The sequence below is a fragment of the Protopterus annectens genome, chromosome 1.part0 (assembly GCF_019279795.1).
Source record: "Protopterus annectens isolate FY-2018-M chromosome 1.part0, PAN1.0, whole genome shotgun sequence".
Lineage (NCBI taxonomy): Eukaryota > Metazoa > Chordata > Ceratodontiformes > Protopteridae > Protopterus > Protopterus annectens.
In genome coordinates this window covers 1997685461-1997706263 of record NC_056725.1, presented here as the reverse complement: position 1 = coordinate 1997706263, position 20803 = coordinate 1997685461, and positions in this window count along the sequence as shown.

The following is a 20803-nucleotide window of genomic DNA, read 5'->3' as shown; positions in this document are numbered from 1 at the left end:
ATGGATGTTAATCAGGGCTTTGGGCAAATTAAGCTTGCTGAGGAAAGTTCTAAATTGTGTAATTTTAATTTGTTGGTGGGAGGAAAAGATTTCTCAAATTTCATTTTGCATTTCTTCAGTACCTAATGTGTTTCAATGTTGATTGTGGGGGTTTTAGGTGTTTCATATGTTTCTGTGATGAGCTGCTTTAGGGTTAGACAAAAGAAATGCGATAAAATATTGGGTGAAATACTGACGATCTTGAAACTGTACAGCATTAATCTGAAAAAACTCTAAAATCAGTTATGAAGTCAGTATATATGGCTAATATTTTAACAACAGAAAGCTTGAAACCAGATAATGAGAAAGTCAGTGAAGTAGCGCAAGTACCTCCTTGAAACAAAAAGCTCTCAGAAGAATTATTGGTATGATGTAGCATCTTTCAAAGTTTATTCTGAATATATCAGAAATAAATGTACCATTAAGGAACTTACAGGAAAAAGATGTGAAATGGTACTAGAAGGGAAAGAGAAAAAGAATAGTTTTATGTTGCTCAAACAGGTAATGACAAAAGAGCTCACAGTGAAAAAAATGGATGTGACTTTTCCCACTTCCTATTAGAAGTAAGAAACCCATTAATTGTGATTCCCTATGCTTCACAAAATCTTCTGTGAATCTAAATAAAATGTATCAAATTTTGAAACTCACAATAATGGCCTTAAATCAATTTTGCAATGATGTTTTGTCTCCTGCTAGCCTCACTGCTTATTATATATACCCACTCTGACATTGCTGTATAAAAAAGTAGGTAGGATTCTCCGAGGTACTGCATCTGTAGTATCTATCTATCTATCTATCTATCTATCTATCTATCTATCTATCTATCTATCTATCTATCTATTCATTTACACATCTCTTCTACAAATGAAAGTGGTCATATTACTTACTTATGTGTATTATACTGTATCAGTAATCAAAGATTAATTGCATGCCCTGGGATATGAGCAGCCTTGTTTTTTTTTTTTTACCTTTATTTATTTTTTTTGTCATGCTTGTCAGAAATTTACACATCGGGGATCATAGCTCTAGCCTTTGAATGTCTACAAGAATGTGAATAAGGCAGTTCCGTTACATGTAGACGAAAGCTAAAATGGAACTGGTGCAGTGAATCTGCAGAATGTTAAGCATATAGGTCCATTGCCTTTACTGAGATTTATAAACTATATTCTCAAATGGAGAAGAAGGTGCTAGCTATAGTACATGATCATGAAATATTCTGTGTTTATTTTTATGGGAAAAGATTGCTAATGGAAACTGGTTATAAACCATGAGAGAGTATATTCAAGACGATACAGCACAAAACACTGCCAATAAATCAAAAATACTGTTGGGATTAAAGAAATAACCGTGAAAAGTAAAGAAAAAAATGCATACTGCTTGAGTGCTAAGACATTTATTTTTGCTAGAGAAGTAAGAAGATTTGTTTTATGAAGAATGAGAGTTAACTGAGCAATTTTGCAATTGTCTATGACTGAAAAGAGACATAGGAGTTTAAACAATGTACTAAGGTTTAGCCTGAGATGCAAATGCTTTGAATAATAATTATAAAGATTTGTTCAGAACAGAAATTTCAAGGAAATAAAGACTGATGTGTCTTTCATTTAAGAAGAGTGTTACTTGAATACAAAGCTTCATGCCTAAGTCTGATAAAATAATAATGTCAAATTATTAGGGAATGTACTGTTGACAAGAATATACAAGTCTTTCTTGTTAATTGTGAAGTGCAAATAGTTTTGGCCAGGTATATTTGTACAGTGGGAGCAAGAATGTAAAACTGTTTTATGCATGTTTATCATAATACAAGTTTAGGAGAAGAGACAATTGCTTCTTCATTTCCAGGAAGACCGTAACCATTGGTGGCCATTGCATCATGCCCTCTTTCACTTTCCCACACACATGTGTATATTCAAACACACACACCTACACACTCGTGCACACATGCTCACATTCACACAAACATGACCTCATACCTTTAAGTTATACCTGATTATATAGAATGCTGGTGATTTTGCCTCTTATATTTGTTGAGTCACTCAAAAAAATTCAGACAATTACACCTAGTCAGTAATGCCATACATTAGAGTTTGGAATTTCTTATTGTTCAAAGAATGTGTTGTACAAAAATTATTTGATTACCTTTTAAAGTAAATAACTAACATTTAAAAGTTGCCCCTGATTTTCAGTCATTGTGTCTTCCATTAATTTTTCCTGTCCCTGAATTCCCATGACCATAACCCCTCACTCACTCTTTTGCCTGCACATACTCACAGGTACCCATTCACCATATATCACACATGCGCATGCGTGTGCATGCACACACACACACACACACACACACACACACACACACACACACATTCAAATGAGACCACTCATACTGTTTCAGACATGCACACATGATGCCATACACATACTCAAATATCTCAGCCACTAACTCTCTGCTAAACTCTCTTCATTTTACCTGCAATGCAGTCTTCTCCAAAAGATGTAATGGTTGAATGCAACATTTTAGCCATGCCATTTTAAGTACTCAAAGCAATTCTCTGAATCACACAGGTATATACATTCTTTTCTGTATGCATCTATCAGCACTATCAAATAGGCTGTTTTGCAGATAGGCTCATAAGTGAGAAGGGTAGAATTATAATGCAGATCATTTTAACCATTTTTGTAATTTAGGATATAGCTAATTGGGTGAACTGTGGTAAAGATTTTAAAGTTACATACCTAAAACTTTGGGAACATCAGATTTTATTACAAGTAAAAGAAAATATGTGGAGTGTAAAATGGGCCAGAAGTATAATGATTCTGCTGAAAGAAAGGTAGGGTCTGCACAGCTTATGCAAGTGTGGATGAAATAACAGTACTATGGCCATTCTTTGAGCTCCATACAGTCTAATCTATTCGGCCTATTTGTTCAGCAGGGAGGTTATCCCAGGAGATAGGGCCTAATACTGAGAGAGAGACTGTTCACCACAGTTTAATTTGCTTTGTGAGCATCTCAGCACATGTGTATCATTACTGCATGACAGCAGGATGTAGTGAATAGTGTGACAATTTAGCAACCAAGTAAAGAAATTAGTGTAATTTGCATAACCTGAATATTTATAGAGGAGATAATTGTTATTTGATGGGCCAAACCATCTGCGTTTTCCATTGCTGCAAAGTGTAATTCGCTGTAGGTTGGAGGTGAAAGTGATAAAACTGCACAATTTGTTGCATACACTCTGTAAGAATTTTGGGGATGGCCTAGGCAAAACCTGACAGTCCATAATCAAAATTTGCTAGAAGTATGCATTTTATGTTGGAAGCTACTCACTAAAGGTGTTAGAAAGAGTACATTTTTCATACCAAGGACAGTGAGTTAACTTTCAATCATTTTATTTCTATTTGATGCTTACAAGGCATTGGTCTTCCAGAGGCATGAAATATTTAAATTGGCAAGCTGTTTCAGCTGAGATTTTTGAGGGAGGTCTGATGGGTCAGTGAGTGGCTATTATTTGTATTTGGGATTGTGATCTAATGTTAATGTCTTTTATACATTTTTTGAGCAGACAAGGTGATTCGCTATGGTGACCCTTAACTGGGAAAAGCCAAAAGAGAGAGAGAGAGAGATGTATGTATGTTTTATATAATATATATATATATATATATATTATATATATATATGTGTGTGTGTGTGTGTGTGTGTGCATGTATTAATTTATGAATTTGTAGGAGTTACACTCTGCATAAGAGAAGTTTACATAGAAATTTATATAAATCATATAGGAGAAGTTTGGTGTTAGTGCTTTTGATATAAACAGAATATAGGAGCGGTACAAATATGAAACAGTGAAGGACACCTAGCAATAAATGGAAAAGCTTGAAATGAGGACCCATCTTTAATAGCTGGAAAAGCATATAATGGCAATGCTACTAAACAAGTTTTTGTTAAGTTTATGAAGAAAAAACTTTGGTTTAAAGGTGAAATGCCTTAGTGAAATCTTAGAAACAGGTACAAGGTCTTATAGCATCTTTTAGAAATAATGTGATCTTAATGTCCAAATTGCAGTATTGATGAGCAAGATGGTGGCTTGAGTGTGATGTTAGCTGCTCTGTAGTACCGGAAAGTTTTTAACAGGAATTTATTATCAAATTTGATCTAGTCAGTACTGCAAGTCAAAGAAAATGTGCGTTTTGTCTCAGGATCAAATTATACCAGTCAAAAATTAATAATTACAAAAATCCTTTCATATTATATATCAAAACATCACTTTAAACATGTCAGTTTTCAAAACTATATCAAAACAACACTACAAAGTTGTCAGTTTCCAAAACTACTAGCAAGACACCATCTCTACTAATAAGGATTTCCAGAAGATAGTGTCACCAATACAAGTATTATTCTTGAAACAGACAATACCATACACAAGAAAATGGTAAACAGACACATTGAACATCTAGAAACTATGATCAAGCAACAAAATGCTCATACAAACAATACAGAAAAGAAGCTTAAAATAAAATTGAGGGAAAACTGGATTACCAAGAAAACTACACTGGAAGCTTGCAAAACCAAAATAACTGGCTAGTGGATAAGGTGGATGACTTAGCAAACTTATAGGAAAGAAGAAATAATGTAAATATATTTAGTATACATGAGAAAGCGGAAGTCGGAAATATGTTTGTAATTTCCTCACCAGTGGGATTCCAAAAGTGTTAAATATTCAGACAGGTTTATTATATGGTGTAGAAAGAGCCCATAAATCTCTCACAGCACCTCCAGCTTAGGTCTAAAATTATCAGACTCATCTCCATTCTGGATTATTATTAAAACTGCTTGGCAAATCCCCTTCTAAAACTTTGTAGTTCTGTTATCAGATTTGATCATGATTATTCACAGAAATCTATGGAAAAAGGGAAGACATGTTTACCATTGGTAAATCTAATGAAAATGTGATAATATTTGCCGCATTTTATTTACAGTAAGATTCAAAATCTTTCTTTCAGAAGGAGCAAGTACTTTTGATTTTTTCGAAGATGACCTTTCCTTTCTTAAATCTAAAATGATCATGAATCTTCAGTAAGAAATGAAATGGAACCATACAAAACCAAAGAGAGAAGCAGAGAGATCTTGATGGAAGACTATTTGCTCTAACAAAATATAAAAAAAGATTCATGAAAATGAAACATTAATGCAGTGGGCTTGTGCATTAATCTAAATAAAGTATACTGTTTGTCTAAGGAGTGATGCAGATATAGAAAATTCATATAAAACTATATAGATTTATAGATTTCAGACTTACATTATTATCCATTTTCTGTGAGGATTTAAAATACAGGTCTTGAGAATGTATATCATTCCTTTAACTGATTACCTTAAATGCAATACAGCAATTCAAATTGTGTCCTTTATTCTTTAGGACAATGACTGTATATGTTAAGCTCTGCCCCAGGGCAAAAATTCTACCATATTTTAACATGTTTTATTTGCATATATAAAGTTTAGTTTACAAGTATATGCCACTTTTTGTGTAAAACATTCTTAACATTTTATCATATTCTGTAACATATAAATATACTGTTTTATAGTAATTTACAGTTATTTTCTTTCAAAAATACAATGTTACTGTTGTCATACCATTGCTTTAAGTAATTTGAATATTCAAAATAATTTTAAATTGTCTCAATATTTGTTTTTGTGCAATTTTGTTGAATTTCTGTTAATGTAATTTTTTTCAGACAATGCTCAAGCTGCCTCACTTGTTTAAAAACATAGATACCAGTTTAGAATATTTTAAAAGTTCTAGATAAAAGAAAAAATAAGTCTTGGAATAAGTTGTGGACTCATTCTCTTACCTTTCAATACACAAAAGCAGCGTCAGCGGTACAACTGGTAGCACACTCACCTTTGATGCAAAAGGCTTTAGGTTTTATTCCTACATCAGGTAGATCAATCACTGAGACTACAGTGCAACATAATGCTGCACTCCTGAATGTGCCATGCTATGGATGAGATAGTAAATTAAGGCCCCATTTGCTTGAGTTGCCGATAGCTTAGGCGGGTATAAATGATCCCATGGCATCTATCAAAAAGAGTAGGAGTTTTTTTATTGATATATACATTGCATATTATTTACATATTTACAAATCTCCATAAATTATAAACTTCAAGTTAATCATCCTCCTTTTATCCACAACCAAAACATTATTTTTTCCAAAATCTTTGTCAAAGTCCATTTTCCATTGAATTTAATTTAGTCTCTCGTTCCATATAGTCCATGAAGCATAAAATATTACTCTGTCCATTTTCTTCACTTCTTCCTGTTTTTGTGCACCATAATAACCAAATTCTATGTCTATATTTATTTGTTCAAAATTTAATAACCTTTTCACCCTATTATCTTTACATATTTCTTTCCACAAATTATTAACTTTTTCACATTTCAAAAACACATGCTCAGTCATCTCAAACTCTCTGCATTTATTACACATTCTGTTTTTTTTATTTGTTTTTTTTTTTGTATGGCATATTTGCCTTTACCGACAATTTTCTAATATACAATCTCCATAGAAAACCATTACATTCTTTAATCTTTTTATAGTTATTATAGCTCATCATTATGACTTTTTATCTATTTATAAATCTTTCCATGGATCAATGCAATAAAATGTTTTCATAATACTTAAGTACCATTCCTTTCTATTTTTTCATATATATTCTTTTTTATTTTCCATATCACAATTTTGTTTTGGTACTCTTTCATTTCTTCATTCACAATGTTTTTACTTCATCTTTTAACTTCCATTCCTTCCCACAATTATTTGTATTTATAATATAGTATCACCTCTATCAAGCTTTTACTTTCTTTCATAGATCATTTTACTACCTTATATAAAATTAAAAATGCTGCATGTAGTATTGGGTTTATTAAAGATAGACCTCCTTGTTCTCCTTTCATATATAGAATCTCTCTGTTGACTGGATTCAGTCTAGAATCCCATATAAAAGAAAATATAATCATCATTAGTTCCTTTCCATACTTAATAGGGATCATATAGATGTTAGCAACATAAGCATTTTTTGCTATTACCATGGTGTTCAACAAATGTGCTTTTTTCTGTATGAAAATATATATGATTTCCACAAATTAGCATATCCTTTACTTCGTTGAGTACATTATCCCATTGTCGTTATCTGTATTTATTCCTTCTAAATGTTATTCCCAATATATCTATATATTTTTCATTGGCCTCAGAACCACCTTTCATACCTTCAGAATCAAATCCTTTACTTTTATTTTTTATTTATACTTAAACAATTTTTTAAATTTATACTTAATTTTTCATTTATTTTTTTTATCAAATTTCTTTTTATTAAATATTTGTTCACAAAATATGCGAAAAAAGATAAGATATATACATGTGGTACAGTTGATGTTACAGAGTGCATACCATAAGCATGTAATAATAGTTATTGCCCACTTTACTCATTAACATTCAAATTAAATAGAATTACCAATTTTTCATTTATTTTTTCCAGCCATACTTTATTTTTTAACAATTAATACAATATCATCTACATAATTATATATTATTGGCAATTGTACTTCCTTCATCATTTTGTACCCACCACTACTTCACATTTTATCAATTTTCTTTACTATTACATTCATAACTAATGAGAAAATTACACTACTAGCTGGGCAGCTGTGTTTTATTTCACATTTTATTTTTATTTCTTCCCCAATCCAGCCATTTAAATTCAGTTTCACATAGTTCCTTTCATAAACAGATTTTATTACTTGTATTTTTTATTACTTTATATGCCTGCAAGATTCCCCATAATGATTTATATTGAATATTATCATAGGCTTTACTTATATCTCCAATCATAACCTTCACTTCTACATTTTTATTTATGATATCATTCATTATTTTTCTTATTATCCATAATAACTTTTGACTTCCTTTTTCTTTTCTTCCAAATATATTTGGTCATATATTCTATCCATTTTTTGTAAACATTTTGTTATTCTCATAAAAAAGTATATATTCCGTATTATTCAGTGTTATAGGTCTCCATTTTTATCTCCTCTTTATTTACTTGTTTAAATATAAATTTTATAACTCCTGTACATATCTTTTTCCCTTTAATTCCAGTTTCTAACCATTCATTTATACCTTTTATAAAAATTACTTTTTGCCACTCTTTCATTTCTTTATACATACCATATTCAATTCCATCCAGTCCTGTTGCAGAATTCACTATAATATCTTTTAGAATTTCATTCAATTCTTTCATAGTTTTTTTTTTGTTCTAAATACTCATTATCTTCATTATTTAATTTTTCACCTTTATAAATGTGTTCTATGTTTTCTTCTAACAAATAATTCCAATACATTTTTTAATTATTTCATATATTCCTTCTTGCTGCCTTATCTGCTTACCTTCCTTATTTTTTTAATTCTCTTATTATTTCTCTTTATTTTATTATTTTACTCAAATATGGTGCTACTTCTTCTTTCTTTCCTTGTAAACAACATATAATAAGTTGTTAATTTTAATTTGATTCATTTTATATATTTTTCTTTCTTTTTCATAAAAGGAATTTTTTTCTAATAAGTCTCTAAATGTCTCTTGACTTAATATCTTATATCTCTGTTTTTATTTTCTTATTTTCTTCCATATACATTCTATTTTTTATATTTCTCTTTAAAATTAAGCCGCCAAACAGTCCAGTTCTCATAAAACTCTCTCATATTCATATGATTTTTCCATAATTACATAATTTCTTTTTTCTCTTATAAATCTAATTCATTTTCATTAATTCTCTTTATTCGTTTTCCTATTCTTATATATTTTTCATTTTCCTGTACTTTAACCCATATAGCCACATGATCTGAAAATCCAGCATATTTAATTCCTTTTTTAATATCTTTTAAACTATCATATATTTGAAAACTAATCAATTTCTATCCTAATTTCATTCCTTTTATAGGTCCAGTGGTTATTCGCCCATACATTTAACTTTCCACTTCTCAAAATTTCTTTAACCTTTTAACATCACAGTTGGTCTTATTTTTCATTAGCTTACAATTAAAATCACCCACCACTATAATGTCTATATTTACACAAACATATTCAAGAATATTTTTAAACATCATTTCTCTCTCTTTTTTGTTTCTTATGCATATAAAGCTATAATTCTATACATATATTTTTCCATCTCACATCTATTACTGTAATTCGTACTAGTTCCACTACAGATACATCTAATATTTTAATGTTTTCCTGACATAATATACATATTCCCTTGCATGTTTCTTTCCTCATGTCCCAAACTACCACACCAGTCCACAGCTTTTAAGTTTGTGTTCTTTCTTCCTCTGTTAATAATCTGATATCTTCTAAAACAATAATATGTGCATCTACTGCAGCACACCATTGTAATATATCTATTCTCCTTTTAAGATTTTTCATACTGTTCACATTTAAAGCTAATATTTCAGCTTTTAAGAACAGTTAGTATAATAAAATGTTTATCCCTTTCCTTTCTTATTTTCACTAAGCATTATGTTTTTGAATTTTCTTTTCCTTTCTTTAACTCTTTTCCCTATCAAATTCAGCTTCTTCCTCACTTGTCTCATCTGTTTCTTTTTCCTTGTTCACTTCTTTAACTTCATGTATAACCTCTTTATAAGTCACATCTTTTGTACATTTTCTTGTATAACACATTCTTCTCTTTCTCCTGTATAACTTCATTTTCATTTTCTTTCACATTCATTTCACATTCTAGCCATGAATGGTCAGTATTGCCACATTTCTTTGTACTTTAAATCACATTTTTGCATTATGCCCTGTTTTACCACATAAATAATATATTTTTTATCACATTCATTGATTAAATGATCACTTTTTCCACAAAAATAAGAAGTTTTTGGTTGACTCCCTGTATTTCACAAAACCTCTATTACCATTAACGTTAATAATACTAGGTATGCACATAACATTATCATTTTCCATTTTCAGTATTACTCCACATTCCCATCCCCCAGTCCATATTCCTCTTTCATCATATATTTTTGTAGTATCCATTACTTTTTTACATATAGTTAGCACATTTTCTGTCAGTTCTTTTGCTTCACTTTCAGTTCTAAACTAGATTATTATTCTTTTTTTTTGTCTGTAAAAAGCTTGCACCAAGTATTCTGACCATGGATAAATATTTTTCTTTTGCTCATATGGACACAAAAAAATTTCCATGGCCTGCCCAGTCTCAAATATCAAGTCACAAAAGTCTTTTTATTAATTAAAATAAATGCTCTTACATCTTTTGCTTTGACACCCAGAGGTGCTATGACAGAGTCCCAAACATCATACCTCTCTAAACTTTTTTTTCTTTTTTACTGCTCACATGTACTGTATAGTTCTTTTTTGTTTCTTTTATTTCTTCTTTGTTCCTTCTCCAACAGCTTGTGCATATGTTTTGTCTCTGGTACTTTTTCTGGCACAGTCTCTTCTTTTCCTTTTTCTTCTTCTATTATTTCCATGATGTCACTCCATGAAATTGCTGCTCCACTTTCTGGCTCACTTTGGTTTACCATTTCTTCCAAATAATCATCCCGCAACCCTCCCCCCAATTGGAGGGTTGCAATTATGCAGTTTTCAGAGGTAACTGTCTCTCCTTCAAACAATCTCCTTGGAAAGATTTCCTCTGAATCCATCTATGTTACAGCTACTTTTCCTCCAGTGTCACTGTTTTTTCTGCACCGACATCATCAGAAAAAAAAACTTCTGGCAGAGATTCTACTATTTCAACTACATTTTCAGCAAATCTCACTCCAGTTTCAGCAGAAGCTGAATTAGGCATGTTTTCTCCCTGTTCTTCCTGGCTGCCTCTGCACCTGGACAGGAAACAAGAAGTCAGGATGTGTAACACACACAAAGCCTACCCCTGACTACCAAGAGTAGGGGAAGTTCCCTGAAGCCCTGGAAAAATTTCCCCTAGCAGTATAAATACCAGCTTGGGTCTTCCCTGAAAACTGGTTAGTAGCCTAATAGGACAAACCTTGTTAACAAAAGATAAATACATAGGAGAAGCTTCCAGACTTGAACTTCCTGTTTGGTGAAGAATTAAGCAGAGAAAGAAAATAATGAGTTTAGCTGATTTAGTTGCTCATTTTATTAAAGTGAAGTCATTAAATGTCATAAAATATGTATATATTTGTATTTTCAAATATGTTTAGAATTTGTTGTAGAAATAGGTTACTCACTGGAATATTAAACAGCATAGTGTGAAGTAGCAGAAACATATTCAAACAGTTACAGCTATGTGAGATAAAAAGAGCTGAACACATTTTTTCTGATGAAGCAAGATATGAGCATTAATAGTCTCATACAAATTACAGAATATGCTAATTGAATTATAATGGCTAAAGATGTATTTATATGATATTATATAATATTTAGGATATATGTTGCTATTACAGGTATGTGCAACTGTTTTCGAATGCTCATATGTGTCAGTATCTTTATACACAACTATTCACTTCATTTTGCTCTTCTTTTTTCACAATGTTAAATTCTATGATTTTATATATATATATATATATATATATGTGTATATATATATATATATATATATATATATATATATATATATTCATAGGATCATAGAAATGAGAATGCATTTAGTAATGACTGCCTATGTTCAGGAGGGTTGTGGGCACTACTTCTGGTAAGACTTTATGGTGCCCCATCCACTCGTCCAGATTCCTTTCGAACAGTGTCATAGAGGTGCTCTGTTTTACATGAATAGGTAGCCTATTCCAAAGATGTGGCAGCCACTAGGAGATAAATCTGTCCCTCCAGCATGTCCTATTTAAGTCAGATGTTATATTTAGGTCCCTGGAATGGGAAGCCCTGGTCACATTTTATTTATGGATATACAGCAAGTTCATTAGGTTTGGGCCTTGGATTGCTCTGTAAGCCAGGCATAAGTCTCCCCTAAGAAGTCTATATGATACAGAGTAAAGTGACAGGGACATCTGTCTGTGTATGGTCCATGCTGGAGTCCCTTGATCTTCTTTGTTAGAAGTCTCTGATGTCTCTCCAATTGCTGCAGGTGTTTTGTACAGTAAGTGCCAAATGGAGTGTTATACTCAATTATGAGCCAGATTAGTGCCAGGTTTAGAGGGGTTATAACCTGTTTTGCTGCCAAGGTGATGCCTTTACTAATCAAGTGTGCTATGTAGAAAGCCTTCCTTCCTACACCAGGCACATGGTAGTCGAAGTTAATGTCGTGGTCAACTTGTGAACCCAAGTCCCTTATCACTTTGTGGTTACTTAGGGTATTATTTTTGAGTTGATAATTTGAAGAGACATTGTTTGTGGTGAAGAGAATGATGATGCACTTCTTTGTATTCAGTTTGAGACCATGATTAAGATGCCAGTCGTTGGTCTATGTAAGACCTATGTAAGACCTACTAACACCATTTGGGGTTTTAATAACTGCCCCCAGTTTGCAATCATCTGCAAACTTGGTCAGCTGCAACCCCTTACTTTTGACCTGAATGTCTGAGATATATATACCAAACAGTAGGGAGCCCAGCAGCGATCCTGTGGCACCCTGCTGGTAAAAAATCTGATGGTTGATGTGGGGTCACCCACTTTGATAGTGTGTGTCTAGTTTTTGAGCCAGTTAGCAACCCATCTTTCAATGAAGGGGTCTACATTCAGTTTGCTAAGTTTATCAGTAATGTCTGAGTGTGGGATTGTGTTGAAAGCCTTTGCCAAGTCAAGGTATGCTGTGTGCGCAGATTTGTCCTCATCAATGGCCCTGGTTACATTTTTGAAAAAAATCCACAAGATTTAACAGGCAGGATCTGCACTCGAAGCCAAATTGGGTAGGATCCACGGTTTGGGGGTCGCCTATGTCTTTATTTATGAGGTCTATAATTATATGTTCCACGACCTTACAAATGAGGCTGGTCAGGCATATGGGTCTGTAATTCCCAGGGTCTGTTGCTAGGCCACCTTTGTGGAGGGGAATAACTGTTGCTGTTCTCTATTCCACAGGAATAAAACCTGTGGTTAGACTATGATTGAAAAGGGTATTTAATGGTGATGCTAAGTAATGTTTTAGCCTGTTTAGAAGACAGTCTGGGATGCTGTCTGGTCCCACACATGCTGTGTTTTTTGCCTTGGACAAGGCTTTGATGACTTGTTTTTCATATATGTCAGGTGGGGGGAAAGCTTATGGCAAGGTTTATGATAGATTTGGAGAGGATGGGGAGGTGAAATTTTCACCAAACCTATCTGCTAGCATGTTTACTATCTCTGTGGGGTCAGTGTGTGCAATACCATTGGCAACTACTTCTGCACATGCTTGGGTCCTACCTTTTAGGCTATGTATGTAGCTTTAAAAGGCCTTATGGTTATCCTTGGCTGTGCTAGATAAATATTTTTCAAAGAGGTCCTTAGAGGATTTATCAAGTTGTCTCATTTGCCTGTTGATGTTGAGGATGATGCTTTTCCATTGTTGGGGTATCGCCTTTGTTTTCACGGACAGGAACTTTTTGTATTTATTGTAAAGTTTGTTGATGCTGGATGTTCACCATGGCAGCTTGTTTTACTTGGGGCTCTGGCTTTGATTCTTTCTGGTACAGCCAAGTCTATACACTTATGCAAGTGATTGTACAGGGCTTTAGTGCAAGCCTTGGTGTAGTTACCACTTATAGATCAGGGTGGGGCTCAAAATGCATTCATACCTTCACCTAGGAGGGTATAGTTTGCCTTGGTGAAGTTTTTTAGTCTGATTTCACCCTTTATGAGTTCTGGTGTTAGTGTCAGCTCAAAGGTGACTGATTTGTGGTCAGATTTAACTAATGAGGGTCTGACAGTTGTGGTAGTGCATCCATTTGACATGTTAGTGAGGAACAGATCTAGTATGTTTTTTACTCTTGTGAGAGTATGAACAATTTGTTCCAGGGCATTTGAGTTAACAAAGTCAAGGAACTTTTCTGTTAGCAGGTTTGGCCTAGAGTAATTTTCCCAGTTGATGGTGGGATAATTAAAATCACCCATAACCAGAGTGTTCAGTAATATTTGGATTGTCTATAGTTTGGTCAAGTAGGCTTCATGCGTGTCATGACCCATGGAGAGGGATCTATAACTTGCTATGACATGAATGTGGGCCTTTCCAACCATAACCTGAATTTGGAGTGATTCCATGGAGTTGTCCAGTCTAACCAGACGGGAGGTGAATTTATCTCTAATATAGGTAGAAATACTGTCTCTTTTGGTTTTCACATGTTCATTTTGTGGTCTGAAGGTGTGGAAGACATTGTAGCCTTGCAAGGCTAGGGTACTGTCTTAGGCCTTGAACCAGGTTTCTGTGACTGCACAGACATCTAAATCTTCCAGTGATAGAAGTGCTTCCAGGGTGCGCAGTTTTTGGTTTAAGCTTCTAGCATTTAGTAGCATGACCCGTATTTTGTTATAATTGGCAAATTTCACGTTGGTGAGTTTGTTTTCGAGACTTTGCCTAAAAAAGGCACTATGGGGGAGGCAAGAGCTTTTGCTAGCAGCTGAAAGTCTAGAGGTGCCAGGTGCAAACCTTCTCTGGCAAAGCAGTGAGGTTTGTTGACCATGGCTTCCCACTCTAACAGGAACTGGATCCCCTTTGAATGACACCAAAAACTAAGCCAATTATTGAAATCAGTCATTTTTTCTATTTATACTGTGGCATCATTCTAGGTGAGGGTAGTATGCTGCTGGAGGCTAGGGACATGTACTCAGAGAGCTAAGTCATGTTTCTCTTCCTATAGTCCAGTGAAGTAATGTCTCAGGTCGTTCACTCCAACATGAACTATGACAGAGTCATAACAGTACTTGTTGCTGAGAGACCTGAGTGCATGCATTATCTGATAAATCCTGACACCAGACACACAGCTGACTTTGACTTTCTCCTTGTCCATCCTGGTGAGTGGGACATCTGTGTGTCTCACTATTGAGTCGCCAATGACTAGAAAATTAGTTTTTTGAGTGTTATGCCTTATGGACTTGGTAGGTGAGACACTGGTGTTATGTGTCATGGGTGCTGTGGGACTGTGTTAGTTGTAGCAGTCGTGTTTTGGAGGTCTCTGGTGTCTCGGTATGTTTTTTTGACAGAACCTCCGTATATGTTGATTTTTGTGCTGGATGCATACTATTTGTATGCGTAGTGGTAGTATGTGTATGTGTAGTGGTAGGTGGGTTGCGGGCCTCTTCTGTGTTACTGTTTTGAGTGCGAGAGAGCAAGGATTCAAGATTCTTGATGTAGATACATTTATCACACTCTGTACTAGAGTGAGCTATTAGTAGAGGGCTGTCAGTGTACATGAGGCAATTGCTACATTTCATCAAGAGACCCAAGTCAACAAGGTTGGCAGGAGAAACAAAGGTGGTCCACCTGTCTATAATGTTAGGTTGAAGACTCTTGTCACTAGGGGGCTTTTCAGGATTGATCAAGGAACAGCTCAGTGGATGGATATTTCCGCCTTTTTTTGGCAATTTAATAGATTTCAGCTCACTAGCAGTATTTCTTTGACTGTGAAAGTACTATGGATGTGGGCTACACTAATGTGCTACAGATGTAACTAAGGGAAAAACTGTTGAATTAATCGGTTGGCTATGGCACATAGTTGCTTGGCAGTGCATGATGCTGCATGACATGCAAACAAGCAGAAACCTGCCCAAGTGCTGGGCTTAAATACCAGAAGGTAAAAACTTGAAAAAATTTTCAAACGTTTCAAAAGGACCAATGAGAAAGCTTATTCCAAGCCTTAGACCAACCACTGGAGGCCAAATGTGTTCCAATCAACACAATCCTCTCAGTAGAGTTCAGAAAGGCCCCTTCCAATCCAATATGGCCTGAAAAACATGCTCAGAACAAACAGCCACTAGAAACAGACCTAGATACACCAAACCTATATCTGGATTATGCCACATCTTCTAGCTACCCTAGTTTCAGTGGGAACCACTAGAAAATGTTTTAGTGCAGCAGAAAAATAGCAATGAGATACCAAAAAAAAAAAAAAACATTTAAAACAACAGAAAATCAGCAAGGAGACTCTAAAGAATGTTATAAACAGCTAACAAACCAGTTATTATAATGCTGCTTGGTGGGAAAACCAGAAGTGGTTGCCACTTGTTAGGATTTTTTTTCTTGACAGACATGAAAGCCTTATTTGCATTTTAATTTTGTTTTCAGAATAAACATTTATTTTAACTGGTAACCTGGGAGGTGTGAAATGTGGCCATTAGCAGCCACTTAGGAGGATCAAAAGTGTTCTCAGATTTCTGCTGACTCCAGTGGCAGCAACCTTAATATTTTATATCCAGGTTACTTCTTAGGCTCTGCATTTTAATAATATGTGTGTTTTTTAGCTGCATAATATCATTAGCACACATACATTAAAACAAGAAATTCTATACTTTAAACATTTAGATATAGTTATTACTGAAATCTTTCATATATTATAGTGACTATTATAGAATATGGGGACATTTAAAACAGAAGTGTAGGGAATGGTTATACAGAAACAAAAGAGTGCATAGTTATTACCAGGTACGATTAACCAGTCTAACATATGCATTATTTATGATCTGGTATAACAACATATTTAGACTGAAATAATATATTCAGACAACTTATAGGGATAGTATAATACAAAAATGATAACAGTGGTTATATGTTTGGATACTTCATTTGAAATTATGTTAAACACATGCTCATAGTGGTTTATAATGCATTTTTATTTAGACCAAATATATGATGAAAGAATGAAGGTTTATTAGTTTTTTATACAACAGACATAAAAGAAGCTAAGAAGTTTGAAAAATGTATGTCATTAAATGATTGTTATAAATGTATCTGAGGTTAACATAAGTAATGGTTGGTAATACCTCTGGATGTCAGACCAAGTGGTGTATGGCTTTACTTATAGAGCTTGAACACTCTTTAGTTAGATGACAATGTGAGATTTGGGGAAAGTTTGAAGCCTGGCAGTTAATGCAGTGGATTGGAACACTATGTATAGTATAGTAACTATGTATCCACATAGATCGCCAAAACAAAAAAGGGGGGTGGGGTAGCCATCCTTTACTCCAACCACCTCACTCTTACAAGTATTATAAAAATGATCCCATCCTTTTCTCCTGCTGAACTACTTACAGCTAACCTTAAATCAATGACCAGACCACTATCACAGTAGCAGCCATCTATATTCCTCCAGAAGACAACATTCCTCTGCTCGAAAATATTCTTTCATACTTTTCTCAGTACATCCCCAATGAAACTATCCTCCTTGGGAATGTCAACATTAACTGGTTAACTCTCAGTAATCCACAGTCTAATACTCATATTAATTGATATGGCTTTACACAGCTAATCTCCCAAACTACTCATACAAACAACTCTCACACATCTAATACTCTTATTGACTGGGTACTTGTATTTAATCCTTCCAAATATCATAACCCTGAAACCCTACCAAACACCCTGAGCAATCAGTCCCCTATAAAAGTGCTTAGGTTCACTCCTTACTTCTCAAAACTTCCTAGATTTATTATTTGTCACAAACTCTCTAACTTCCATTCAGAAAGTTTTAATGCCCTCCTCTCTAAAGTAAACTGGAAATGCCTTACCCAGCTCCCACTAGAAGAAGCAGTCCTACCTTTCAACTCCACCTTCCCTAGTATTTTAGACTCACTTACTCCCCCTCGCAAAGTCTGAATTAAGTCCAACATATCTCCATGGCTTTCAAAAGCCATTCATACCCTTATGATAACTAGAGACAAATTATGGAAAAAATGGTCACAAACTAGGCTCCCTACAGACTTGCAAAAATATAAAGAACTCAGAAATCTGACAAAAAAAACATAAACAAAGATAAAAAGGAATTTTACGTCAAACCCTCCACAGCCCTAAGATCTAATTCTAAAAATTTTTTGGAACTCTACAAATCAAATATTACATCCTGGTAATCTTAGCTCCCCCAATCCATGCCCAGACGCAACATCTGAAGAAACTGCCACTATCTTCAATACATATTTTATTGATTCTGTATCTAAGTTACTCAACCCTAACCTAACTCCTCTACTACTAACATCTCCAACCTTTCTGGACCTACTTCTAGTTCTATCTCCTCAAATACCTTCTCCCTCAAACATGTACCTTCTAGCTACATCAAAACTCTACTCTATAAATTAAAGCCATGCTCAGCATCAGCTGACAATATTCCTTCCACTTTTTTTCTACTAGCAGCTGACTCTCTTGTTCTCCCTGTATCTATCCTAATTAATCACTCTATCTCTGAATCTAAAGTCCTTTCCATCTGGAAATAATGCTACACTCTACCTATACACAAAGGAGGAAACTCCTCTGATATCTCCAACTTTAGACCTATTGCTATCCTCTCCTCTTTCTCTAAAGTACTAGAAAAATGTATTCATAAACAAGTTATGCAGTATCTAATACAGGAAAATCTGCTTACACCCACTCAACACGGCTTCAGACCCAAATATATCCCCACTACAGCTCTATTATCCTTCCTCAACACTGTCTCTAAAGCCATGCCTGACCATAAACTTATTTCTTGCCTATTCATGGACCTCTCAAAAGCTTTAAAGCTTTCAATACTGTCTCACACACACTTCTGCTGCACAAACTGCATGACCTCAACTTCTCCTCTGATACTGTTGCATGGTTCTCCAGCTACCTCATTGATAGATCTCAATCAGTGATATGGCACTCTGCAATCTCCCCTCCTCTCCCTGTCAGAATGGGTGTACCTCAAGGGTCTAACCTAGGGCCTTTAATTTTTAATATCTTTACTAATCAGCTCTATAGCTCTTGTCCTCAGTCATCTTTAGTGCAATACGCAGATGACTCTGCAGTCATCACCATAGCCAACTCTCCCTCTAAGCTCTTCTCAGCTACTTAGGCATCTTTTAACTTAGTCTAAACATGGCTCTCCAACAACCAGCTCATCCTTAATCCTAAAAAAACAAAGCTGCTACTCTTCCTACCTAAAAAATTCAACAATATTAAACCTTTCTTCTCCATACAGTCCCTTAATAACACTCCCATTCAGGTAGAGTCCAGCACTAAGCTCTTAGGTGTAACCATTGACGATCAGCTTAAATTTGACTTGCATGTTAATAACTGTATCGAAAAGACTCATTCAGAACTAGGGCTCCTTTACCATAACAAGAAATTCCTTACCTCTGAAGCCAAGATTACTCCCTCTCTTACCTACCTTCTACCCAGTCTGATGTACATTTCTCAAATTCTCACAAATCTTAACTCAGCACTCCTGACCAAACCTGAATCTACCTACAACAAGGTAGCTAGATTTGCTGCCCAACAAACCTACAAATCCCATCACTCTCTCTGAAACACCTAAACTGGCTTGAATTACCCACCAGCTTCTTCTCTCTCAGCTCCAGATAATTCATTCTATCCTATACCAGCCTTACTACTGCCCAGCACTATCCCTTTCATCTCCCATTATTCTCCCTCCAGACCTCTCCGAAGCTCTAACCAAGACCTGCTACAAATCTACAAACCCAAGTCTAAATTTGGACTCAACATGTACAGCTATCACCCCACTATTGCCTGGAATAGGCTCCCACTAGAAATCAGGACCCTTACACATCCTAAACAATTTAAGACAGCCACCAAAGAGCACTTTAAAAGTCACTGGTCCTTCCACTGCACTCTCCCTCCTTAAACATCCCCTACTTCTCATACCTTAATCTACTTTCTGCCCTTAACTCACTCTTCTCACTAGCTCTCTCTAATCTTCCTTGACTACTCTTTCTACTGTCTTCTAAAACCTATTAAACAAATCACCTCAGACATACATTTTATTGTAACTGTCTTGCCTTCATGCAACTACATTATGATAAAACTGGGTTTTTGTAACAACTTACCCCAAAAACTATATTCACCTTAATGACATATTATTTCTTTTTATACATCCTGAAAGAGCTTTGTTATACTCCTGATTATTGACACTATATAACAGTGTATTGCTGCTTAATGCCTTGTAATAATCCTGTAACATTGCTGTTTAATGCTAATTTATAATAAAAATTGTATAATATGTTGGAGCTTTTCTCCCTGGGCCTCCACTGAAAAAGGACTCTTTAGCTCAGTCGGACAAACCCAGTCAACAAATGTAAAATAAATAATAAATGTACTGTTGACAAGATGTTTTTTTTTTCCAGGGTTTGATCCCCTCAGCCTTTATCTGCCTACTATGTGATTCTGATCAGGTCACCTAATATGACAGTGCTCTGGGGATTTTGGGACACTAAGACAGTTGACTCAATAGCCTCTTTGACTACATACCCACTAACTGCTTATGAACCTAATGAGTAAATGTATATTTAAATGGATATAGACTACTATATGATTATATATATATTTGTAAAACAAAGTTCAGTTAATAGACATTCCGACATAACAAAAATATCTAACCCAAAACTGAATCACAATAAGGTGGCTTTTCTCAATGCTAGAAGACTCAACAATATGTTGTCCTATCTTGAAGCTGTCTTGTATTTGGAAAACACTCAGATTTCATAATTACTAAGACTTGGTTTAAATGCAAGGAGCACTAACTCCATGCCTAGGTTTTGTGTCTACCATGCCCTCAGGCCAGATAGAAACTGTGATGATGTCACCATTTTTGTCAACCACATCAAGGCAGATCCCCAGAGACTCACAAA